This window comes from Limanda limanda, chromosome 16 (genome assembly GCF_963576545.1).
Source record: "Limanda limanda chromosome 16, fLimLim1.1, whole genome shotgun sequence".
Lineage (NCBI taxonomy): Eukaryota > Metazoa > Chordata > Actinopteri > Pleuronectiformes > Pleuronectidae > Limanda > Limanda limanda.
The window spans coordinates 8,714,386-8,736,377 of record NC_083651.1 but is presented as its reverse complement, the minus strand read 5'-3'; the positions used below and the strand labels follow the sequence as shown (position 1 = coordinate 8,736,377).

The window sequence follows — 21,992 nt, the reverse complement described above, 5'->3', positions numbered from 1 at the left end:
GAATGTAGCCCAATTCTAGTCCTAGGTCAATTAAGTATAACTAAGATGGAGAGTCCACGTGAAAGGAACCTTTACGAAAGCATCGAGTTTGGCAATCGCTGTTGGATGTTGACCAAGTTGGGGTAAGACATCCTGGCCTTTAATTTCTGTACAATCACTAAAAAGGTTATACTATACCCAAAGTCTCCTGCTCACAATGTCGGCAACATTAAACGCTGAACATTGATATTTGCATTGTATATCTCTAAACAGGTTGACTTAGTTTGATTGATTTTATATTTTTCTGTCAGTCTCTTTTTAGAGATAACCATTGGGGTCTACATTGATTGAGAGAATTTCACCCAATTCTAGTCCTAGATAAATCAAGTAATGTTTAGATGGACAGTCCATCTTCAGGTACAGTTTGGAGCCTATGTGGCAAAGGGCTCGTCCGGGATTTGAACCCGGGACCTCTCGCACCCTAAGCGAGAATCATACCCCTAGACCAACGAGCCACGTAAACAAAACCTTACCCAAAAAATCGAGTTCGGCAATCGCTGTTGGATGTTGATCAAGTTGGAGTAAGACATCCTGGCCTTTCATTTCTGTACAATCACTAAAATAGGTATACTATACCTATAGTATCCTGCTCACAATGTTGTCAACATTAAACCCTCTATATTGATCTCTCCATTGTTTATCTCTAAAAAGGCTGACTAAATTTGGTTGAGATTTTTATGTAACTCTCCTTTCAGATAACCATTGAGGAGTCTACATTTAACTATTGAATGTAGCCAAATTCTAGTCCTAGGTCAATTAATTATAGCTAAGATGGAGAGTCCACGTGAAAGGAACCTTTACGAAAGCATCGAGTTCGGCAATCGCTGTTGGATGTTGACCAAGTTGGAGTAAGACATCCTGGCCTTTCATTTCTGTACAATCACTAAAAAAGGTATACTATAAGATAGGTATACTGTACCCAGTCTCTTTTTAGAGATAACCATTGGGGAGTCTACATTGATCGATAGATATTCAGCCAATTCTAGGGGAGTCTTGGGGAGTTCGGCAATTGCTGTTGGATGTTGACCAAGTTGGAGTAAGACATCCTGGCCTTTCATTTCTGTACAATCACTAAAAAAGGTATACTATAAGATAGGTATACTGTGCCCAGTCTCTTTTTAGAGATAACCTTTGGGGAGTCTACATTGATCGATAGATATTCAGCCAATTCTAGTCCAAGATCAATTAAGTATTGCTTAGATGGACAGTCCACCTTCAGGTACAGTTTGGAGTCTATGTGGCAAAGGGCTCGTCCGGGATTTGAACCTGGGACCTCTCGCACCCGAAGCGAGAATCATACCCCTAGACCAACGAGCCACGCAAACAAAACCCTACCCAAAAAATCGAGTTCGGCAATCGCTGTTGGATGTTGACAAAGTTGGAGTAAGACATCCTGGCTTTTCATTTCTGTACAATCACTAAAAAAGGTATACTATAAAATAGGTAAACTGTACCCAGTCTCTTTTTAGAAATAACCATTGGGGAGTCTACATTGATCGATAGATATTCAGCCAATTCTAGTATAAGATCAATTAAGCATAGCTTAGATGGACAGTCCACCTTCAGGTACTGTTTGGAGTCTATGTGGCAAAGGGCTCGTCCGGGATTTGAACCCGGGACCTCTCGCACCCAAAGCGAGAATCATACCCCTAGACCAACGAGCCACGCAAACTAAACCTTTCCGAAAAAATCGAGTTCGGCAATCGCTGTTGGATGTTGACCAAGTTGGAGTAAGACATCCTGGCCTTTTATTTCTGTACAATCACTAAAATAGGTATACTATACCTATAGTATCCTGCTCACAATGTTGTCAACATTAAACCCTCTATATTGATCTCTCCATTGTTTATCTCTAAAACGGCTGACTAAATTTGGTTGAGATTTTTATGTAACTCTCCTTTCAGATAACCATTGGGGAGTCTACATTTAACTATTGAATGTAGCCCAATTCTAGTCCTAGGTCAATTAAGTATAACTAAGATGGAGAGTCCACGTGAAAGGAACCTTTACGAAAGCATCGAGTTTGGCAATCGCTGTTGGATGTTGACCAAGTTGGGGTAAGACATCCTGGCCTTTAATTTCTGTACAATCACTAAAAAGGTTATACTATACCCAAAGTCTCCTGCTCACAATGTCGGCAACATTAAACGCTGAACATTGATATTTGCATTGTATATCTCTAAACAGGTTGACTTAGTTTGATTGATTTTATATTTTTCTGTCAGTCTCTTTTTAGAGATAACCATTGGGGTCTACATTGATTGAGAGAATTTCACCCAATTCTAGTCCTAGATAAATCAAGTAATGTTTAGATGGACAGTCCATCTTCAGGTACAGTTTGGAGCCTATGTGGCAAAGGGCTCGTCCGGGATTTGAACCCGGGACCTCTCGCACCCAAAGCGAGAATCATACCCCTAGACCAACGAGCCACGCAAACTAAACCTTTCCGAAAAAATCGAGTTCGACAAAAGCTGTTGGATGTTGATCAAGTTGGAGTAAGACATCCTGGCCTTTCATTTCTGTACAATCACTAAAATAGGTATACTATACCTATAGTATCCTGCTCACAATGTTGTCAACATTAAACCCTCTATATTGATCTCTCCATTGTTTATCTCTAAAAAGGCTGACTAAATTTGGTTGAGATTTTTATGTAACTCTCCTTTCAGATAACCATTGGGGAGTCTACATTTAACTATTGAATGTAGCCCAATTCTAGTCCTAGGTCAATTAAGTATAGCTAAGATGGAGAGTCCACGTGAAAGGAACCTTTACGAAAGCATCGAGTTTGGCAATCGCTGTTGGATGTTGACCAAGTTGGAGTAAGACATCCTGGCCTTTCATTTCTGTACAATCACTAAAAAAGGTATACTATAAGATAGGTATACTGTACCCAGTCTCTTTTTAGAGATAACCATTGGGGAGTCTACATTGATCGACAGATATTCAGCCAATTCTAGTCCAAGATCAATTAAGTATAGCTTAGATGGACAGTCCATCTTCAGGTACAGTTTGGAGTCTGTGTGGCAAAGGGCTCGTCCGGGATTTGAACCCGGGACCTCTCGCACCCTAAGCGAGAATCATACCCCTAGACCAACGAGCCACGTACACCAAACCTTACCCAAAAAATCGAGTTCGGCAATCGCTGTTGGATGTTGACCAAGTTGGAGTAAGACATCCTGGCCTTTCATTTCTGTACAATCACTAAAAAAGGTATACTATAAAATAGGTATACTGTACTCAGTCTCTTTTAAGAGATAACCATTGGGATAGATGGACAGTCCACCTTTAGGTACAGTTTGGAGTCTATGTGGCAAAGGGCTCGTCCGGGATTTGAACCCAGGACCTCTCGCACCCAAAGCGAGAATCATACCCCTAGACCAACGAGCCACACAAACTAAACCTTTCCGAAAAAATCGAGTTCGGCAAACGCTGTTGGATGTTGACCAAGTTGGAGTAAGACATCCTGGCCTTTCATTTCTGTACAATCACTAAAATAGGTATACTATACCTATAGTATCCTGCTCACAATGTTGTCAACATTAAACCCTCTATATTGATCTCTCCACTGTTTATCTCTAAAAAGGCTGACTAAATTTGGTTGAGATTTTTAAGTAACTCTCCTTTCAGATAACCATTGGGGAGTCTACATTTAACTATTGAATGTAGCCCAATTCTAGTCCTAGGTCAATCAAGTATAGCTAAGATGGAGAGTCCACGTGAAAGGAACCTTTACGAAAGCATCGAGTTTGGCAATCGCTGTTGGATGTTGACCAAGTTGGAGTAAGACATCCTGGCCTTTCATTTCTGTACAATCACTAAAAAGGTTATACTATACCCAAAATCTCCTGCTCACAATGTTGGCAACATTAAAAGCTGTACATTGATATTTGCATTGTATATCTCTAAACAGGTTGACTTAGTTTGATTGATTTTATATTTTTCTGTAAGTCTCTTTTAAGAGATAACCATTGGGGTCTACATTGACTGAGAGAATTTCACCCAATTCTAGTCCTAGATAAATCAAGTTTTGTTTAGATGGATAGTCCATCTTCAGGTACAGTTTGGAGCCTATGTGGCAAAGGGCTCGTCAAGAATTTGAACCCGGGACCTCTCGCACCCTAAGCGAGAATCATACCCCTAGACCAACGAGCCACGTAAACAAAACCTTACCGAAAAAATCGAGTTCGGCAATTGTGTTGGATGTTGACCAAGTTAGAGTAAGACATCCTGGCCTTTCATTTCTGTACAATCACTAAAAAGGTTATACTATACCCAAAGTCTCTTGCTCACAATGTTGGCAACATTAAACGCTGTACATTGATATTTGCATTGTATATCTCTAAACAGGTTGACTTAGTTTGATTCAAAATTTTTCTGTCAGTCTCTTTTTAGAGATAGCCATTGGGGTCTACATTGATTGAGAGAATTTCACCCAATTCTAGTCCTAGATAAATCAAGTATTGTTTAGATGGATAGTCCATCTTCAGGTACAGTTTGGAGCCTATGTGGCAAAGGGCTCGTCCGGGATTTGAACCCGGGACCTCTCGCACCCTAAGCGAGAATCATACCCCTAGACCAACGAGCCACGTAAACAAAACCTTTCCGAAAAAATCGAGTTCGGCAAACGCTGTTGGATGTTGACCAAGTTGGAGTAAGACATCCTGGCCTTTCATTTCTGTACAATCACTAAAAAAGGTATACTATAAAATAGGTATACTGTACTCAGTCTCTTTTAAGAGATAACCATTGGGGAGTCTACATTGATCAATAGATGTTCAGCCAATTCTAGTCCTAGATCAATTAAGTATAGCTTAGATGGATAGTCCATCTTCAGGTACAGTTTGGAGCCTATGTGGAAAAGGGCTCGTCCGGGATTTGAACCCGGGACCTCTCGCACCCTAAGCGAGAATCATACCCCTAGACCAACGAGCCACGTAAACAAACCCTTACCGAAAAAATCGAGTTCGGCAATCGCTGTTGGATGTTGACTAAGTTGGAGTAAGACATCCTGGCCTTTCATTTCTGTACAATCACTAAAAAAAGGTATACTATAAGATAGGTATACTGTACCCAGTCTCTTTTTAGAGATAACCATTGGGGAGTCTACATTGATCGATAGATATTCAGCCAATTCTAGTCCAAGATCAATTAAGTATAGCTTAGATGGACAGTCCACCTTCAGGTACAGTTTGGAGTCTGTGTGGCAAAGGGCTCGTCCGGGATTTGAACCCGGGACCTCTCGCACCCTAAGCGAGAATCATACCACTAGACCAACGAGCCACGTACACAAAACCTTACCCAAAAAATCGAGTTCGGCAATCGCTGTTGGATGTTGACCAAGTTGGAGTAAGACATCCTGGCCTTTCATTTCTGTACAATCACTAAAATAGGTATACTATAAGATAGGTATACTGTACCCAGTCTCTTTTTAGAGATAACCTTTGGGGAGTCTACATTGATCAAAAGATGTTCAGGCAAATCTAGTCCAAGATCAATTAAGTATAGCTTAGATGGACAGTCCATCTTCAGGTACAGTTTGGAGTCTGTGTGGCAAAGGGCTCGTCCGGGATTTGAACCCGGGACCTCTCGCACCCTAAGCGAGAATCATACCCCTAGACCAACGAGCCACGTACACCAAACCTTACCCAAAAAATCGAGTTCGGCAATCGCTGTTGGATGTTGACCAAGTTGGAGTAAGACATCCTGGCCTTTCATTTCTGTACAATCACTAAAAAAGGTATACTATAAAATAGGTATACTGTACTCAGTCTCTTTTAAGAGATAACCATTGGGGAGTCTACATTGATCAATAGATGTTCAGCCAATTCTAGTCCTAGATCAATTAAGTATAGCTTAGATGGATAGTCCATCTTCAGGTACAGTTTGGAGCCTATGTGGAAAAGGGCTCGTCCGGGATTTGAACCCGGGACCTCTCGCACCCTAAGCGAGAATCATACCCCTAGACCAACGAGCCACGTAAACAAACCCTTACCGAAAAAATCGAGTTCGGCAATCGCTGTTGGATGTTGACTAAGTTGGAGTAAGACATCCTGGCCTTTCATTTCTGTACAATCACTAAAAAAAGGTATACTATAAGATAGGTATACTGTACCCAGTCTCTTTTTAGAGATAACCATTGGGGAGTCATCATTGATCGATAGATATTCAGCCAATTCTAGTCCAAGATCAATTAAGTATAGCTTAGATGGACAGTCCACCTTCAGGTACAGTTTGGAGTCTGTGTGGCAAAGGGCTCGTCCGGGATTTGAACCCGGGACCTCTCGCACCCTAAGCGAGAATCATACCCCTAGACCAACGAGCCACGTAAACAAACCCTTACCGAAAAAATCGAGTTCGGCAATCGCTGTTGGATGTTGACTAAGTTGGAGTAAGACATCCTGGCCTTTCATTTCTGTACAATCACTAAAATAGGTATACTATAAGATAGGTATACTGTACCCAGTCTCTTTTTAGAGATAACCTTTGGGGAGTCTACATTGATCAAAAGATGTTCAGGCAAATCTAGTCCAAGATCAATTAAGTATAGCTTAGATGGACAGTCCATCTTCAGGTACAGTTTGGAGTCTGTGTGGCAAAGGGCTCGTCCGGGATTTGAACCCGGGACCTCTCGCACCCTAAGCGAGAATCATACCCCTAGACCAACGAGCCACGTACACCAAACCTTACCCAAAAAATCGAGTTCGGCAATCGCTGTTGGATGTTGACCAAGTTGGAGTAAGACATCCTGGCCTTTCATTTCTGTACAATCACTAAAAAAGGTATACTATAAAATAGGTATACTGTACTCAGTCTCTTTTAAGAGATAACCATTGGGGAGTCTACATTGATCAATAGATGTTCAGCCAATTCTAGTCCTAGATCAATTAAGTATAGCTTAGATGGATAGTCCATCTTCAGGTACAGTTTGGAGCCTATGTGGAAAAGGGCTCGTCCGGGATTTGAACCCGGGACCTCTCGCACCCTAAGCGAGAATCATACCCCTAGACCAACGAGCCACGTAAACAAACCCTTACCGAAAAAATCGAGTTCGGCAATCGCTGTTGGATGTTGACTAAGTTGGAGTAAGACATCCTGGCCTTTCATTTCTGTACAATCACTAAAAAAAGGTATACTATAAGATAGGTATACTGTACCCAGTCTCTTTTTAGAGATAACCATTGGGGAGTCATCATTGATCGATAGATATTCAGCCAATTCTAGTCCAAGATCAATTAAGTATAGCTTAGATGGACAGTCCACCTTCAGGTACAGTTTGGAGTCTGTGTGGCAAAGGGCTCGTCCGGGATTTGAACCCGGGACCTCTCGCACCCTAAGCGAGAATCATACCCCTAGACCAACGAGCCACGTAAACAAACCCTTACCGAAAAAATCGAGTTCGGCAATCGCTGTTGGATGTTGACTAAGTTGGAGTAAGACATCCTGGCCTTTCATTTCTGTACAATCACTAAAATAGGTATACTATAAGATAGGTATACTGTACCCAGTCTCTTTTTAGAGATAACCTTTGGGGAGTCTACATTGATCAAAAGATGTTCAGGCAAATCTAGTCCAAGATCAATTAAGTATAGCTTAGATGGACAGTCCATCTTCAGGTACAGTTTGGAGTCTGTGTGGCAAAGGGCTCGTCCGGGATTTGAACCCGGGACCTCTCGCACCCTAAGCGAGAATCATACCCCTAGACCAACGAGCCACGTACACCAAACCTTACCCAAAAAATCGAGTTCGGCAATCGCTGTTGGATGTTGACCAAGTTGGAGTAAGACATCCTGGCCTTTCATTTCTGTACAATCACTAAAAAAGGTATACTATAAAATAGGTATACTGTACTCAGTCTCTTTTAAGAGATAACCATTGGGGAGTCTACATTGATCAATAGATGTTCAGCCAATTCTAGTCCTAGATCAATTAAGTATAGCTTAGATGGATAGTCCATCTTCAGGTACAGTTTGGAGCCTATGTGGAAAAGGGCTCGTCCGGGATTTGAACCCGGGACCTCTCGCACCCTAAGCGAGAATCATACCCCTAGACCAACGAGCCACGTAAACAAACCCTTACCGAAAAAATCGAGTTCGGCAATCGCTGTTGGATGTTGACTAAGTTGGAGTAAGACATCCTGGCCTTTCATTTCTGTACAATCACTAAAAAAAGGTATACTATAAGATAGGTATACTGTACCCAGTCTCTTTTTAGAGATAACCATTGGGGAGTCATCATTGATCGATAGATATTCAGCCAATTCTAGTCCAAGATCAATTAAGTATAGCTTAGATGGACAGTCCACCTTCAGGTACAGTTTGGAGTCTGTGTGGCAAAGGGCTCGTCCGGGATTTGAACCCGGGACCTCTCGCACCCTAAGCGAGAATCATACCCCTAGACCAACGAGCCACGTACACAAAACCTTACCCAAAAAATCGAGTTCGGCAATCGCTGTTGGATGTTGACCAAGTTGGAGTAAGACATCCTGGCTTTTCATTTCTGTACAATCACTAAAATAGGTATACTATAAGATAGGTATACTGTACCCAGTCTCTTTTTAGAGATAACCTTTGGGGAGTCTACATTGATCAAAAGATGTTCAGGCAAATCTAGTCCAAGATCAATTAAGTATAGCTTAGATGGACAGTCCATCTTCAGGTACAGTTTGGAGTCTGTGTGGCAAAGGGCTCGTCCGGGATTTGAACCCGGGACCTCTCGCACCCTAAGCGAGAATCATACCCCTAGACCAACGAGCCACGTACACCAAACCTTAACCAAAACATCGAGTTCGGCAATCGCTGTTGGATGTTGACCAAGTTGGAGTAAGACATCCTGGCCTTTCATTTCTGTACAATCACTAAAAAAGGTATACTATAAGATAGGTATACTGTACCCAGTCTCTTTTTAGAGATAACCATTGGGGAGTCTACATTGATCGATAGCTGTTCAGCCAATTCTAGGGGAGTCTTGGGGAGTTCGGCAATTGCTGTTGGATGTTGACCAAGTTGGAGTAAGACATCCTGGCCTTTCATTTCTGTACAATCACTAAAAAAGGTATACTATAAGATAGGTATACTGTGCCCAGTCTCTTTTTAGAGATAACCATTGGGGAGTCTACATTGATCGATAGATATTCAGCCAATTCTAGTCCAAGATCAATTAAGTATAGCTTAGATGGACAGTCCACCTTCAGGTACAGTTTGGAGTCTATGTGGCAAAGGGCTCGTCCGGGATTTGAACCTGGGACCTCTCGCACCCGAAGCGAGAATCATACCCCTAGACCAACGAGCCACGTAAACAAAACCCTACCCAAAAAATCGAGTTCGGCAATCGCTGTTGGATGTTGACCAAGTTGGAGTAAGACATCCTGGCCTTTCATTTCTGTACAATCACTAAAAAAGGTATACTATAAGATAGGTATACTGTACCCAGTCTCTTTTTAGAGATAACCATTGGGGAGTCTACATTGATCGATAGCTGTTCAGCCAATTCTAGGGGAGTCTTGGGGAGTTCGGCAATTGCTGTTGGATGTTGACCAAGTTGGAGTAAGACATCCTGGCCTTTCATTTCTGTACAATCACTAAAAAAGGTATACTATAAGATAGGTATACTGTGCCCAGTCTCTTTTTAGAGATAACCATTGGGGAGTCTACATTGATCGATAGATATTCAGCCAATTCTAGTCCAAGATCAATTAAGTATAGCTTAGATGGACAGTCCACCTTCAGGTACAGTTTGGAGTCTATGTGGCAAAGGGCTCGTCCGGGATTTGAACCTGGGACCTCTCGCACCCGAAGCGAGAATCATACCCCTAGACCAACGAGCCACGTAAACAAAACCCTACCCAAAAAATCGAGTTCGGCAATCGCTGTTGGATGTTGACCAAGTTGGAGTAAGACATCCTGGCCTTTCATTTCTGCACAATCACTAAAAAGGTTATACTATACCCAAAGTCTCCTGCTCACAATGTTGGCAACATTAAACGCTGTACACCCAAAGCGAGAATCATACCCCTAGACCAACGAGCCACGCAAACTAAACCTTTCCGAAAAAATCGAGTTCGACAAAAGCTGTTGGATGTTGACCAAGTTGGAGTAAGACATCCTGGCCTTTCATTTCTGTACAATCACTAAAATAGGTATACTATACCTATAGTATCCTGCTCACAATGTTGTCAACATTAAACCCTCTATATTGATCTCTCCATTGTTTATCTCTAAAAAGGCTGACTAAATTTGGTTGAGATTTTTATGTAACTCTCCTTTCAGATAACCATTGGGGAGTCTACATTTAACTATTGAATGTAGCCCAATTCTAGTCCTAGGTCAATTAAGTATAGCTAAGATGGAGAGTCCACGTGAAAGGAACCTTTACGAAAGCATCGAGTTTGGCAATCGCTGTTGGATGTTGACCAAGTTGGAGTAAGACATCCTGGCCTTTCATTTCTGTACAATCACTAAAAAGGTTATACTATACCCAAAGTCTCCTGCTCACAATGTTGGCAACATTAAACGCTGTACATTGATATTTGCATTGTATATCTCTAAACAGGTTGACTTAGTTTGATTTTATATTTTTCTGTCAGTCTCTTTTAAGAGATAACCATTGGGGTCTACATTGATTGACAGAATTTCACCCAATTCTAGTCCTAGATCAATTAAGTATAGCTTCGATGAACAGTCCACCTTCAGGTACTGTTTGGAGTCTATGAGGCAAAGGGCTCGTCCGGGATTTGAACCCGGGACCTCTCGCACCCAAAGCGAGAATCATACCCCTAGACCAACGAGCCACACAAACTAAACCTGTCCGAAAAAATCGAGTTCGGCAAACGCTGTTGGATTTTGACCAAGTTGGAGTAAGACATCCTGGACTTTCATTTCTGTACAATCACTAAAATAGGTATACTATACCTATAGTATCCTGCTCACAATGTTGTCAACATTAAACCCTCTATATTGATCTCTCCATTGTTTATCTCTAAAAAGACTGACTAAATTTGGTTGAGATTTTTATGTAACTCTCCTTTCAGATAACCATTGGGGAGTCTACATTTAACTATTGAATGTAGCCCAATTCTAGTCCTAGGTAAATTAAGTATAGCCAAGATGGAGAGTCCACGTGAAAGGAACCTTTACGAAAGCATCGAGTTAGGCAATCGCTGTTGGATGTTGACCAAGTTGGGGTAAGACATCCTGGCCTTTAATTTCTGTACAATCACTAAAAAAGGTATACTATAAGATAGGTATACTGTACCCAGTCTCTTTTTAGAGATAACCATTGGGGAGTCTACATTGATCGATAGATATTCAGCCAATTCTAGTCCAAGATCAATTAAGTATAGCTTAGATGGACAGTCCACCTTCAGGTACAGTTTGGATTCTATGTGGCAAAGGGCTCGTCCGGGATTTGAACCCGGGACCTCTCGCACCCAAAGCGAGAATCATACCCCTAGACCAACGAGCCACGTACACAAAACCTTACCCAAAAAATCGAGTTCGGCAATCGCTGTTGGATGTTGACCAAGTTGGAGTAAGACATCCTGGCCTTTCATTTCTGTACAATCACTAAAATAGGTATACTATAAGATAGGTATACTGTACCCAGTCTCTTTTTAGAGATAACCTTTGGGGAGTCTACATTGATCAAAAGATGTTCAGGCAAATCTAGTCCAAGATCAATTAAGTATAGCTTAGATGGACAGTCCATCTTCAGGTACAGTTTGGAGTCTGTGTGGCAAAGGGCTCGTCCGGGATTTGAACCCGGGACCTCTCGCACCCTAAGCGAGAATCATACCCCTAGACCAACGAGCCACGTACACCAAACCTTACCCAAAAAATCGAGTTCGGCAATCGCTGTTGGATGTTGACCAAGTTGGAGTAAGACATCCTGGCCTTTCATTTCTGTACAATCACTAAAAAAGGTATACTATAAAATAGGTATACTGTACTCAGTCTCTTTTAAGAGATAACCATTGGGGAGTCTACATTGATCAATAGATGTTCAGCCAATTCTAGTCCTAGATCAATTAAGTATAGCTTAGATGGATAGTCCATCTTCAGGTACAGTTTGGAGCCTATGTGGAAAAGGGCTCGTCCGGGATTTGAACCCGGGACCTCTCGCACCCTAAGCGAGAATCATACCCCTAGACCAACGAGCCACGTAAACAAACCCTTACCGAAAAAATCGAGTTCGGCAATCGCTGTTGGATGTTGACTAAGTTGGAGTAAGACATCCTGGCCTTTCATTTCTGTACAATCACTAAAAAAAGGTATACTATAAGATAGGTATACTGTACCCAGTCTCTTTTTAGAGATAACCATTGGGGAGTCATCATTGATCGATAGATATTCAGCCAATTCTAGTCCAAGATCAATTAAGTATAGCTTAGATGGACAGTCCACCTTCAGGTACAGTTTGGAGTCTGTGTGGCAAAGGGCTCGTCCGGGATTTGAACCCGGGACCTCTCGCACCCTAAGCGAGAATCATACCCCTAGACCAACGAGCCACGTACACAAAACCTTACCCAAAAAATCGAGTTCGGCAATCGCTGTTGGATGTTGACCAAGTTGGAGTAAGACATCCTGGCCTTTCATTTCTGTACAATCACTAAAATAGGTATACTATAAGATAGGTATACTGTACCCAGTCTCTTTTTAGAGATAACCTTTGGGGAGTCTACATTGATCAAAAGATGTTCAGGCAAATCTAGTCCAAGATCAATTAAGTATAGCTTAGATGGACAGTCCATCTTCAGGTACAGTTTGGAGTCTGTGTGGCAAAGGGCTCGTCCGGGATTTGAACCCGGGACCTCTCGCACCCTAAGCGAGAATCATACCCCTAGACCAACGAGCCACGTACACCAAACCTTAACCAAAACATCGAGTTCGGCAATCGCTGTTGGATGTTGACCAAGTTGGAGTAAGACATCCTGGCCTTTCATTTCTGTACAATCACTAAAAAAGGTATACTATAAGATAGGTATACTGTACCCAGTCTCTTTTTAGAGATAACCATTGGGGAGTCTACATTGATCGATAGCTGTTCAGCCAATTCTAGGGGAGTCTTGGGGAGTTCGGCAATTGCTGTTGGATGTTGACCAAGTTGGAGTAAGACATCCTGGCCTTTCATTTCTGTACAATCACTAAAAAAGGTATACTATAAGATAGGTATACTGTGCCCAGTCTCTTTTTAGAGATAACCATTGGGGAGTCTACATTGATCGATAGATATTCAGCCAATTCTAGTCCAAGATCAATTAAGTATAGCTTAGATGGACAGTCCACCTTCAGGTACAGTTTGGAGTCTATGTGGCAAAGGGCTCGTCCGGGATTTGAACCTGGGACCTCTCGCACCCGAAGCGAGAATCATACCCCTAGACCAACGAGCCACGTAAACAAAACCCTACCCAAAAAATCGAGTTCGGCAATCGCTGTTGGATGTTGACCAAGTTGGAGTAAGACATCCTGGCCTTTCATTTCTGTACAATCACTAAAAAAGGTATACTATAAGATAGGTATACTGTACCCAGTCTCTTTTTAGAGATAACCATTGGGGAGTCTACATTGATCGATAGCTGTTCAGCCAATTCTAGGGGAGTCTTGGGGAGTTCGGCAATTGCTGTTGGATGTTGACCAAGTTGGAGTAAGACATCCTGGCCTTTCATTTCTGTACAATCACTAAAAAAGGTATACTATAAGATAGGTATACTGTGCCCAGTCTCTTTTTAGAGATAACCATTGGGGAGTCTACATTGATCGATAGATATTCAGCCAATTCTAGTCCAAGATCAATTAAGTATAGCTTAGATGGACAGTCCACCTTCAGGTACAGTTTGGAGTCTATGTGGCAAAGGGCTCGTCCGGGATTTGAACCTGGGACCTCTCGCACCCGAAGCGAGAATCATACCCCTAGACCAACGAGCCACGTAAACAAAACCCTACCCAAAAAATCGAGTTCGGCAATCGCTGTTGGATGTTGACCAAGTTGGAGTAAGACATCCTGGCCTTTCATTTCTGCACAATCACTAAAAAGGTTATACTATACCCAAAGTCTCCTGCTCACAATGTTGGCAACATTAAACGCTGTACACCCAAAGCGAGAATCATACCCCTAGACCAACGAGCCACGCAAACTAAACCTTTCCGAAAAAATCGAGTTCGACAAAAGCTGTTGGATGTTGACCAAGTTGGAGTAAGACATCCTGGCCTTTCATTTCTGTACAATCACTAAAATAGGTATACTATACCTATAGTATCCTGCTCACAATGTTGTCAACATTAAACCCTCTATATTGATCTCTCCATTGTTTATCTCTAAAAAGGCTGACTAAATTTGGTTGAGATTTTTATGTAACTCTCCTTTCAGATAACCATTGGGGAGTCTACATTTAACTATTGAATGTAGCCCAATTCTAGTCCTAGGTCAATTAATTATAGCTAAGATGGAGAGTCCACGTGAAAGGAACCTTTACGAAAGCATCGAGTTTGGCAATCGCTGTTGGATGTTGACCAAGTTGGAGTAAGACATCCTGGCATTTCATTTCTGTACAATCACTAAAAAGGTTATACTATACCCAAAGTCTCCTGCTCACAATGTTGGCAACATTAAACGCTGTACATTGATATTTGGATTGTATATCTCTAAACAGGTTGACTTAGTTTGATTGATTTTATATTTTTCTGTCAGTCTCTTTTAAGAGATAACCATTGGGGTCTACATTGATTGAGAGAATTACACCCAATTCTAGTCCTAGATCAATTAAGTATAGCTTAGATGAACAGTCCACCTTCAGGTACTGTTTGGAGTCTATGAGGCAAAGGGCTCGTCCGGGATTTGAACCCGGGACCTCTCGCACCCAAAGCGAGAATCATACCCCTAGACCAACGAGCCACACAAACTAAACCTGTCCGAAAAAATCGAGTTCGGCAAACGCTGTTGGATTTTGACCAAGTTGGAGTAAGACATCCTGGACTTTCATTTCTGTACAATCACTAAAATAGGTATACTATACCTATAGTATCCTGCTCACAATGTTGTCAACATTAAACCCTCTATATTGATCTCTCCATTGTTTATCTCTAAAAAGACTGACTAAATTTGGTTGAGATTTTTATGTAACTCTCCTTTCAGATAACCATTGGGGAGTCTACATTTAACTATTGAATGTAGCCCAATTCTAGTCCTAGGTAAATTAAGTATAGCCAAGATGGAGAGTCCACGTGAAAGGAACCTTTACGAAAGCATCGAGTTAGGCAATCGCTGTTGGATGTTGACCAAGTTGGGGTAAGACATCCTGGCCTTTAATTTCTGTACAATCACTAAAAAAGGTATACTATAAGATAGGTATACTGTACCCAGTCTCTTTTTAGAGATAACCATTGGGGAGTCTACATTGATCGATAGATATTCAGCCAATTCTAGTCCAAGATCAATTAAGTATAGCTTAGATGGACAGTCCACCTTCAGGTACAGTTTGGATTCTATGTGGCAAAGGGCGCAAACTAAACCTTTCCGAAAAAATCGAGTTCGGCAATCGCTGTTGGATGTTGACCAAGTTGGAGTAAGACATCCTGGCCTTTTATTTCTGTACAATCACTAAAATAGGTATACTATACCTATAGTATCCTGCTCACAATGTTGTCAACATTAAACCCTCTATATTGATCTCTCCATTGTTTATCTCTAAAAAGGCTGACTAAATTTGGTTGAGATTTTTATGTAACTCTCCTTTCAGATAACCATTGGGGAGTCTACATTTAACTATTGAATGTAGCCCAATTCTAGTCCTAGGTCAATTAAGTATAACTAAGATGGAGAGTCCACGTGAAAGGAACCTTTACGAAAGTATCGAGTTTGGCAATCGCTGTTGGATGTTGACCAAGTTGGGGTAAGACATCCTGGCCTTTAATTTCTGTACAATCACTAAAAAGGTTATACTATACCCAAAGTCTCCTGCTCACAATGTCGGCAACATTAAACGCTGAACATTGATATTTGCATTGTATATCTCTAAACAGGTTGACTTAGTTTGATTGATTTTATATTTTTCTGTCAGTCTCTTTTTAGAGATAACCATTGGGGTCTACATTGATTGAGAGAATTTCACCCAATTCTAGTCCTAGATAAATCAAGTAATGTTTAGATGGACAGTCCACCTTCAGGTACAGTTTGGAGTCTATGTGGCAAAGGGCTCGTCCGGGATTTGAACCCGGGACCTCTCGCACCCTAAGCGAGATTCATACCCCTAGACCAACGAGCCACGTAAACAAAACCTTACCCAAAAAATCGAGTTCGGCAATCGCTGTTGGATGTTGACCAAGTTGGAGTGAGACATCCTGGCCTTTCATTTCTGTACAATCACTAAAAAGGTTATACTATACCCAAAGTCTCCTGCTCACAATGTTGGCAACATTAAACGCTGTACATTGACATTTGCATTGTATATCTCTAAACAGGTTGACTTCGTTTGATTGATTTTATATTTTTCTGTCAGTCTCTTTTTAGAGATAACCATTGGGGTCTACATTGATTGAGAGAATTTCACCCAATTCAAGTCCTAGATAAATCAAGTATTGTTTAGATGGACAGTCCACCTTCAGGTACAGTTTGGAGTCTATGTGGCAAAGGGCTCGTCCGGGATTTGAACCTGGGACCTCTCGCACCCGAAGCGAGAATCATACCCCTAGACCAACGAGCCACGTAAACAAAACCCTACCCAAAAAATCGAGTTCGGCAATCGCTGTTGGATGTTGACCAAGTTGGAGTAAGACATCCTGGCCTTTCATTTCTGTACAATCACTAAAATAGGTATACTATAAGATAGGTATACTGTACCCAGTCTCTTTTTAGAGATAACCTTTGGGGAGTCTACATTGATCGATAGATATTCAGCCAATTCTAGTCCAAGATCAATTAAGTATAGCTTAGATGGACAGTCCACCTTCAGGTACAGTTTGGAGCCTATGTGGAAAAGGGCGCGTCCGGGATTTGAACCCGGGACCTCTCGCACCCTAAGCGAGAATCATACCCCTAGACCAACGAGCCACGTAAACAAACCCTTACCGAAAAAATCGAGTTCGGCAATCGCTGTTGGATGTTGACTAAGTTGGAGTAAGACATCCTGGCCTTTCATTTCTGTACAATCACTAAAAAAGGTATACTATAAGATAGGTATACTGTACCCAGTCTCTTTTTAGAGATAACCATTGGGGAGTCTACATTGATCGATAGATATTCAGCCAATTCTAGTCCAAGATCAATTAAGTATAGCTTAGATGGACAGTCCACCTTCAGGTACAGTTTGGAGTCTATGTGGCAAAGGGCTCGTCCGGGATTTGAACCCGGGACCTCTCGCACCCGAAGCGAGAATCATACCCCTAGACCAACGAGCCACGTAAACAAAACCCTACCCAAAAAATCGAGTTCGGCAATCGCTGTTGGATGTTGACCAAGTTGGAGTAAGACATCCTGGCCTTTCATTTCTGTACAATCACTAAAAAAGGTATACTATAAGATAGGTATACTGTACCCAGTCTCTTTTTAGAGATAACCATTGGGGAGTCTACATTGATCAATAGCTGTTCAGCCAATTCTAGTCCTAGATCAATTAAGTATAGCTTAGATGGACAGTCCACCTTCAGGTACAGTTTGGAGTCTATGTGGCAAAGGGCTCGTCCGGGATTTGAACCCGGGACCTCTCGCACCCTAAGCGAGAATCAAACCCTAGACCAACGAGCCACGTAAACAAAACCTTACCCAAAAAATTGAGTTCGGCAATCGCTGTTGGATGTTGACCAAGTTGGAGTAAGACATCCTGGCCTTTCATTTCTGTAAAATCACTAAAAAAGGTATACTATAAAATAGGTATACTGTACCCAGTCTCTTTTTAGAGATAACCATTGGGGAGTCTACATTGATCGATAGATATTCAGCCAATTCTAGTCCAAGATCAATTAAGTATAGCTTAGATGGACAGTCCACCTTCAGGTACAGTTTGGAGTCTATGTGGCAAAGGGCTCGTCCGGGATTTGAACCCGGGACCTCTCTCACCCAAAGCGAGAATCATACCCCTAGACCAACGAGCCACGCAAACTAAACCTTTCCGAAAAAATCGAGTTCGGCAAACGCTGTTGGATGTTGACCAAGTTGGAGTAAGACATCCTGGCCTTTCATTTCTGTTCAATCACTAAAAAAGGTATACTATAAAATAGGTATACTGTACTCAGTCTCTTTTAAGAGATAACCATTGGGGAGTCTACATTGATCGATAGCTGTTCAGCCAATTCTAGATCAATTAAGTATAGCTTAGATTGACAGTCCACCTTCAGGTACAGTTTGGAGTCTATGTGGCAAAGGGCTCGTCTGGGATTTGAACCCAGGACCTCTCGCACCCTAAGCGAGAATCATACTCCTAGACCAACGAGCCACGTAATCAAAACCTTACCCAAAAAATCGAGTTCGGCAAACGCTGTTGGATGTTGACCAAGTTGGAGTAAGACATCCTGGCCTTTCATTTCTGTACAATCACTAAAAAAGGTATACTATAAGATAGGTATACTGTACCCAGTCTCTTTTTAGAGATAACCATTGGGGAGTCTACATTGATCGATAGATATTCAGCCAATTCTAGGGGAGTCTTGGGGAGTTCGGCAATTGCTGTTGGATGTTTACCAAGTTGGAGTAAGACATCCTGGCCTTTCATTTCTGTACAATCACTAAAAAAGGTATACTATAAGATAGGTATACTGTACCCAGTCTCTTTTTAGAGATAACCATTGGGGAGTCTACATTGATTGATAGATATTCAGCCAATTCTAGTCCAAGATCAATTAAGTATAGCTTAGATGGATAGTCAACCTTCAGGTACAGTTTGGAGTCTATGTGGCAAAGGGCTCGTCCGGGATTTGAACCCGGGACCTCTCGCACCCTAAGCGAGAATCATACCCCTAGACCAACGAGCCACGTACACAAAACCTTACCCAAAAAATCGAGTTCGGCAATCGCTGTTGGATGTTGACCAAGTTGGAGTAAGACATCCTGGCCTTTCATTTCTGTACAATCACTAAAAAAGGTATACTATAAGATAGGTATACTGTACCCAGTCTCTTTTTAGAGATAACCATTGGGGAGTCTACATTGATCAATAGCTGTTCAGCCAATACTAGTCCTAGATCAATTAAGTATAGCTTAGATGGACAGTCCACCTTCAGGTACAGTTTGGAGTCTATGTGGCAAAGGGCTCGTCCGGGATTTGAACCCGGGACCTCTCGCACCCTAAGCGAGAATCAAACCCTAGACCAACGAGCCACGTAAACAAAACCTTACCCAAAAAATTGAGTTCGGCAATCGCTGTTGGATGTTGACCAAGTTGGAGTAAGACATCCTGGCCTTTCATTTCTGTAAAATCACTAAAAAAGGTATACTATAAAATAGGTATACTATACCCAGTCTCTTTTTAGAGATAACCATTGGGGAGTCTACATTGATCGATAGATATTCAGCCAATTCTAGTCCAAGATCAATTAAGTATAGCTTAGATGGACAGTCCACCTTCAGGTACAGTTTGGAGTCTATGTGGCAAAGGGCTCGTCCGGGATTTGAACCCGGGACCTCTCTCACCCAAAGCGAGAATCATACCCCTAGACCAACGAGCCACGCAAACTAAACCTTTCCGAAAAAATCGAGTTCGGCAAACGCTGTTGGATGTTGACCAAGTTGGAGTAAGACATCCTGGCCTTTCATTTCTGTTCAATCACTAAAAAAGGTATACTATAAAATAGGTATACTGTACTCAGTCTCTTTTAAGAGATAACCATTGGGGAGTCTACATTGATCGATAGCTGTTCAGCCAATTCTAGATCAATTAAGTATAGCTTAGATTGACAGTCAACCTTCAGGTACAGTTTGGAGTCTATGTGGCAAAGGGCTCGTCCGGGATTTGAACCCGGGACCTCTCGCACCCTAAGCGAGAATCATACCCCTAGACCAACGAGCCACGTAAACAAACCCTTACCGAAAAAATCGAGTTCGGCAATCGCTGTTGGATGTTGACTAAGTTGGAGTAAGACATCCTGGCCTTTCATTTCTGTACAATCACTAAAAAAAGGTATACTATAAGATAGGTATACTGTACCCAGTCTCTTTTTAGAGATAACCATTGGGGAGTCTACATTGATCGATAGATATTCAGCCAATTCTAGTCCAAGATCAATTAAGTATAGCTTAGATGGACAGTCCACCTTCAGGTACAGTTTGGAGTCTGTGTGGCAAAGGGCTCGTCCGGGATTTGAACCCGAGACCTCTCGCACCCTAAGCGAGAATCATACCCCTAGACCAACGAGCCACGTACACAAAACCTTACCCAAAAAATCGAGTTCTGCAATCGCTGTTGGATGTTGACCAAGTTGGAGTAAGACATCCTGGCCTTTCATTTCTGTACAATCACTAAAAAAGGTATACTATAAAATAGGTATACTGTACTCAGTCTCTTTTAAGAGATAACCATTGGGGAGTCTACATTGATCAATAGATGTTCAGCCAATTCTAGTCCAAGATCAATTAAGTATAGCTTAGATGGATAGTCCACCTTCAGGTACAGTTTGGAGTCTATGTGGCAAAGGGCTCGTCTGGGATTTGAACCCGGGACCTCTCGCACCCTAAGCGAGAATCATACCCCTAGACCAACGAGCCATGTAATCAAAGCCTTAGCCAAAAAATCGAGTTCGGCAATCGCTGTTGGATGTTGACCAAGTTGGAGTAAGACATCCTGGCCTTTCATTTCTGTACAATCACTAAAAAAGGTATACTATAAGATAGGTATACTGTACCCAGTCTCTTTTTAGAGATAACCATTGGGGAGTCTACATTGATCGATAGATATTCAGCCAATTCTAGTCCAAGATCAATTAAGTATTGCTTAGATGGACAGTCCACCTTCAGGTACAGTTTGGAGTCTATGTGGCAAAGGGCTCGTCCGGGATTTGAACCTGGGACCTCTCGCACCCGAAGCGAGAATCATACCCCTAGACCAACGAGCCACGTAAACAAAACCCTACCCAAAAAATCGAGTTCGGCAATCGCTGTTGGATGTTGACCAAGTTGGAGTAAGACATCCTGGCCTTTCATTTCTGTACAATCACTAAAATAGGTATACTATAAGATAGGTATACTGTACCCAGTCTCTTTTTAGAGATAACCTTTGGGGAGTCTACATTGATCGATAGATATTCAGCCAATTCTAGTCCAAGATCAATTAAGTATAGCTTAGATGGACAGTCCACCTTCAGGTACAGTTTGGAGTCTGTGTGGCAAAGGGCTCGTCCGGGATTTGAACCCGGGACCTCTCGCACCCTAAGCGAGAATCATACCCCTAGACCAACGAGCCACGTACACAAAAACTTACCCAAAAAATCGAGTTCGGCAATCGCTGTTGGATGTTGACCAAGTTGGAGTAAGACATCCTGGCCTTTCATTTCTGTACAATCACTAAAAAAGGTATACTATAAAATAGGTATACTGTACTCAGTCTCTTTTAAGAGATAACCATTGGGGAGTCTACATTGATCAATAGATGTTCAGCCAATTCTAGTCCTAGATCAATTAAGTATAGCTTAGATGGATAGTCCATCTTCAGGTACAGTTTGGAGCCTATGTGGAAAAGGGCTCGTCCGGGATTTGAACCCGGGACCTCTCGCACCCTAAGCGAGAATCATACCCCTAGACCAACGAGCCATGTAATCAAACCCTTAGCCAAAAAATCGAGTTCGGCAATCGCTGTTGGATGTTGACCAAGTTGGAGTAAGACATCCTGGCCTTTCATTTCTGTACAATCACTAAAAAAGGTATACTATGAGATAGGTATACTGTACCCAGTCTCTTTTTAGAGATAACCATTGGGGAGTCTACATTGATCGATAGATATTCAGCCAATTCTAGGGGAGTCTTGGGGAGTTCGG

At 41.9% G+C, this 21,992-nt stretch overlaps 44 non-coding genes across 44 annotated transcripts; all 44 read right to left on the bottom strand.

The window, feature by feature from the left end:
* Positions 1–422: 422 nt before the first annotated feature.
* Positions 423–494, bottom strand: trnap-agg (transfer RNA proline (anticodon AGG)). The gene has a single exon. It is a non-coding gene; the product is annotated as a tRNA-Pro (tRNA).
* Positions 495–1,284: 790 nt separating this feature from the next.
* Positions 1,285–1,356, bottom strand: trnap-cgg (transfer RNA proline (anticodon CGG)). The gene has a single exon. It is a non-coding gene; the product is annotated as a tRNA-Pro (tRNA).
* Positions 1,357–1,631: 275 nt separating this feature from the next.
* trnap-ugg (transfer RNA proline (anticodon UGG)) lies at positions 1,632–1,703 on the bottom strand. The gene has a single exon. It is a non-coding gene; the product is annotated as a tRNA-Pro (tRNA).
* Positions 1,704–2,396: 693 nt separating this feature from the next.
* trnap-ugg (transfer RNA proline (anticodon UGG)) lies at positions 2,397–2,468 on the bottom strand. The gene has a single exon. It is a non-coding gene; the product is annotated as a tRNA-Pro (tRNA).
* A 602-nt stretch (positions 2,469–3,070) lies between these two features.
* On the bottom strand, positions 3,071–3,142 carry trnap-agg (transfer RNA proline (anticodon AGG)). The gene has a single exon. It is a non-coding gene; the product is annotated as a tRNA-Pro (tRNA).
* A 215-nt stretch (positions 3,143–3,357) lies between these two features.
* Positions 3,358–3,429, bottom strand: trnap-ugg (transfer RNA proline (anticodon UGG)). Its single transcript has one exon. It is a non-coding gene; the product is annotated as a tRNA-Pro (tRNA).
* Positions 3,430–4,555: 1,126 nt separating this feature from the next.
* Positions 4,556–4,627, bottom strand: trnap-agg (transfer RNA proline (anticodon AGG)). Its single transcript has one exon. It is a non-coding gene; the product is annotated as a tRNA-Pro (tRNA).
* Positions 4,628–4,902: 275 nt separating this feature from the next.
* On the bottom strand, positions 4,903–4,974 carry trnap-agg (transfer RNA proline (anticodon AGG)). The gene has a single exon. It is a non-coding gene; the product is annotated as a tRNA-Pro (tRNA).
* Positions 4,975–5,250: 276 nt separating this feature from the next.
* trnap-agg (transfer RNA proline (anticodon AGG)) lies at positions 5,251–5,322 on the bottom strand. The gene has a single exon. It is a non-coding gene; the product is annotated as a tRNA-Pro (tRNA).
* Positions 5,323–5,597: 275 nt separating this feature from the next.
* On the bottom strand, positions 5,598–5,669 carry trnap-agg (transfer RNA proline (anticodon AGG)). The gene has a single exon. It is a non-coding gene; the product is annotated as a tRNA-Pro (tRNA).
* Positions 5,670–5,944: 275 nt separating this feature from the next.
* trnap-agg (transfer RNA proline (anticodon AGG)) lies at positions 5,945–6,016 on the bottom strand. The gene has a single exon. It is a non-coding gene; the product is annotated as a tRNA-Pro (tRNA).
* Positions 6,017–6,292: 276 nt separating this feature from the next.
* On the bottom strand, positions 6,293–6,364 carry trnap-agg (transfer RNA proline (anticodon AGG)). The gene has a single exon. It is a non-coding gene; the product is annotated as a tRNA-Pro (tRNA).
* Positions 6,365–6,639: 275 nt separating this feature from the next.
* trnap-agg (transfer RNA proline (anticodon AGG)) lies at positions 6,640–6,711 on the bottom strand. The gene has a single exon. It is a non-coding gene; the product is annotated as a tRNA-Pro (tRNA).
* A 275-nt stretch (positions 6,712–6,986) lies between these two features.
* trnap-agg (transfer RNA proline (anticodon AGG)) lies at positions 6,987–7,058 on the bottom strand. Its single transcript has one exon. It is a non-coding gene; the product is annotated as a tRNA-Pro (tRNA).
* A 276-nt stretch (positions 7,059–7,334) lies between these two features.
* On the bottom strand, positions 7,335–7,406 carry trnap-agg (transfer RNA proline (anticodon AGG)). The gene has a single exon. It is a non-coding gene; the product is annotated as a tRNA-Pro (tRNA).
* Positions 7,407–7,681: 275 nt separating this feature from the next.
* trnap-agg (transfer RNA proline (anticodon AGG)) lies at positions 7,682–7,753 on the bottom strand. Its single transcript has one exon. It is a non-coding gene; the product is annotated as a tRNA-Pro (tRNA).
* A 275-nt stretch (positions 7,754–8,028) lies between these two features.
* trnap-agg (transfer RNA proline (anticodon AGG)) lies at positions 8,029–8,100 on the bottom strand. Its single transcript has one exon. It is a non-coding gene; the product is annotated as a tRNA-Pro (tRNA).
* Positions 8,101–8,376: 276 nt separating this feature from the next.
* On the bottom strand, positions 8,377–8,448 carry trnap-agg (transfer RNA proline (anticodon AGG)). Its single transcript has one exon. It is a non-coding gene; the product is annotated as a tRNA-Pro (tRNA).
* A 275-nt stretch (positions 8,449–8,723) lies between these two features.
* On the bottom strand, positions 8,724–8,795 carry trnap-agg (transfer RNA proline (anticodon AGG)). Its single transcript has one exon. It is a non-coding gene; the product is annotated as a tRNA-Pro (tRNA).
* Positions 8,796–9,258: 463 nt separating this feature from the next.
* Positions 9,259–9,330, bottom strand: trnap-cgg (transfer RNA proline (anticodon CGG)). Its single transcript has one exon. It is a non-coding gene; the product is annotated as a tRNA-Pro (tRNA).
* A 463-nt stretch (positions 9,331–9,793) lies between these two features.
* On the bottom strand, positions 9,794–9,865 carry trnap-cgg (transfer RNA proline (anticodon CGG)). Its single transcript has one exon. It is a non-coding gene; the product is annotated as a tRNA-Pro (tRNA).
* Positions 9,866–10,756: 891 nt separating this feature from the next.
* trnap-ugg (transfer RNA proline (anticodon UGG)) lies at positions 10,757–10,828 on the bottom strand. Its single transcript has one exon. It is a non-coding gene; the product is annotated as a tRNA-Pro (tRNA).
* A 602-nt stretch (positions 10,829–11,430) lies between these two features.
* Positions 11,431–11,502, bottom strand: trnap-ugg (transfer RNA proline (anticodon UGG)). Its single transcript has one exon. It is a non-coding gene; the product is annotated as a tRNA-Pro (tRNA).
* Positions 11,503–11,777: 275 nt separating this feature from the next.
* Positions 11,778–11,849, bottom strand: trnap-agg (transfer RNA proline (anticodon AGG)). Its single transcript has one exon. It is a non-coding gene; the product is annotated as a tRNA-Pro (tRNA).
* Positions 11,850–12,124: 275 nt separating this feature from the next.
* Positions 12,125–12,196, bottom strand: trnap-agg (transfer RNA proline (anticodon AGG)). Its single transcript has one exon. It is a non-coding gene; the product is annotated as a tRNA-Pro (tRNA).
* Positions 12,197–12,472: 276 nt separating this feature from the next.
* Positions 12,473–12,544, bottom strand: trnap-agg (transfer RNA proline (anticodon AGG)). The gene has a single exon. It is a non-coding gene; the product is annotated as a tRNA-Pro (tRNA).
* Positions 12,545–12,819: 275 nt separating this feature from the next.
* On the bottom strand, positions 12,820–12,891 carry trnap-agg (transfer RNA proline (anticodon AGG)). The gene has a single exon. It is a non-coding gene; the product is annotated as a tRNA-Pro (tRNA).
* A 463-nt stretch (positions 12,892–13,354) lies between these two features.
* trnap-cgg (transfer RNA proline (anticodon CGG)) lies at positions 13,355–13,426 on the bottom strand. The gene has a single exon. It is a non-coding gene; the product is annotated as a tRNA-Pro (tRNA).
* Positions 13,427–13,889: 463 nt separating this feature from the next.
* On the bottom strand, positions 13,890–13,961 carry trnap-cgg (transfer RNA proline (anticodon CGG)). Its single transcript has one exon. It is a non-coding gene; the product is annotated as a tRNA-Pro (tRNA).
* An 895-nt stretch (positions 13,962–14,856) lies between these two features.
* On the bottom strand, positions 14,857–14,928 carry trnap-ugg (transfer RNA proline (anticodon UGG)). Its single transcript has one exon. It is a non-coding gene; the product is annotated as a tRNA-Pro (tRNA).
* Positions 14,929–16,225: 1,297 nt separating this feature from the next.
* Positions 16,226–16,297, bottom strand: trnap-agg (transfer RNA proline (anticodon AGG)). Its single transcript has one exon. It is a non-coding gene; the product is annotated as a tRNA-Pro (tRNA).
* Positions 16,298–16,663: 366 nt separating this feature from the next.
* On the bottom strand, positions 16,664–16,735 carry trnap-cgg (transfer RNA proline (anticodon CGG)). Its single transcript has one exon. It is a non-coding gene; the product is annotated as a tRNA-Pro (tRNA).
* A 275-nt stretch (positions 16,736–17,010) lies between these two features.
* On the bottom strand, positions 17,011–17,082 carry trnap-agg (transfer RNA proline (anticodon AGG)). Its single transcript has one exon. It is a non-coding gene; the product is annotated as a tRNA-Pro (tRNA).
* A 275-nt stretch (positions 17,083–17,357) lies between these two features.
* On the bottom strand, positions 17,358–17,429 carry trnap-cgg (transfer RNA proline (anticodon CGG)). Its single transcript has one exon. It is a non-coding gene; the product is annotated as a tRNA-Pro (tRNA).
* A 621-nt stretch (positions 17,430–18,050) lies between these two features.
* On the bottom strand, positions 18,051–18,122 carry trnap-ugg (transfer RNA proline (anticodon UGG)). Its single transcript has one exon. It is a non-coding gene; the product is annotated as a tRNA-Pro (tRNA).
* A 269-nt stretch (positions 18,123–18,391) lies between these two features.
* Positions 18,392–18,463, bottom strand: trnap-agg (transfer RNA proline (anticodon AGG)). The gene has a single exon. It is a non-coding gene; the product is annotated as a tRNA-Pro (tRNA).
* Positions 18,464–18,926: 463 nt separating this feature from the next.
* On the bottom strand, positions 18,927–18,998 carry trnap-agg (transfer RNA proline (anticodon AGG)). The gene has a single exon. It is a non-coding gene; the product is annotated as a tRNA-Pro (tRNA).
* A 621-nt stretch (positions 18,999–19,619) lies between these two features.
* Positions 19,620–19,691, bottom strand: trnap-ugg (transfer RNA proline (anticodon UGG)). The gene has a single exon. It is a non-coding gene; the product is annotated as a tRNA-Pro (tRNA).
* A 269-nt stretch (positions 19,692–19,960) lies between these two features.
* trnap-agg (transfer RNA proline (anticodon AGG)) lies at positions 19,961–20,032 on the bottom strand. The gene has a single exon. It is a non-coding gene; the product is annotated as a tRNA-Pro (tRNA).
* A 276-nt stretch (positions 20,033–20,308) lies between these two features.
* trnap-agg (transfer RNA proline (anticodon AGG)) lies at positions 20,309–20,380 on the bottom strand. The gene has a single exon. It is a non-coding gene; the product is annotated as a tRNA-Pro (tRNA).
* A 275-nt stretch (positions 20,381–20,655) lies between these two features.
* Positions 20,656–20,727, bottom strand: trnap-agg (transfer RNA proline (anticodon AGG)). Its single transcript has one exon. It is a non-coding gene; the product is annotated as a tRNA-Pro (tRNA).
* Positions 20,728–21,002: 275 nt separating this feature from the next.
* trnap-cgg (transfer RNA proline (anticodon CGG)) lies at positions 21,003–21,074 on the bottom strand. The gene has a single exon. It is a non-coding gene; the product is annotated as a tRNA-Pro (tRNA).
* Positions 21,075–21,349: 275 nt separating this feature from the next.
* Positions 21,350–21,421, bottom strand: trnap-agg (transfer RNA proline (anticodon AGG)). Its single transcript has one exon. It is a non-coding gene; the product is annotated as a tRNA-Pro (tRNA).
* Positions 21,422–21,696: 275 nt separating this feature from the next.
* On the bottom strand, positions 21,697–21,768 carry trnap-agg (transfer RNA proline (anticodon AGG)). Its single transcript has one exon. It is a non-coding gene; the product is annotated as a tRNA-Pro (tRNA).
* Between the last annotated feature and the right edge of the window lie 224 nt (positions 21,769–21,992).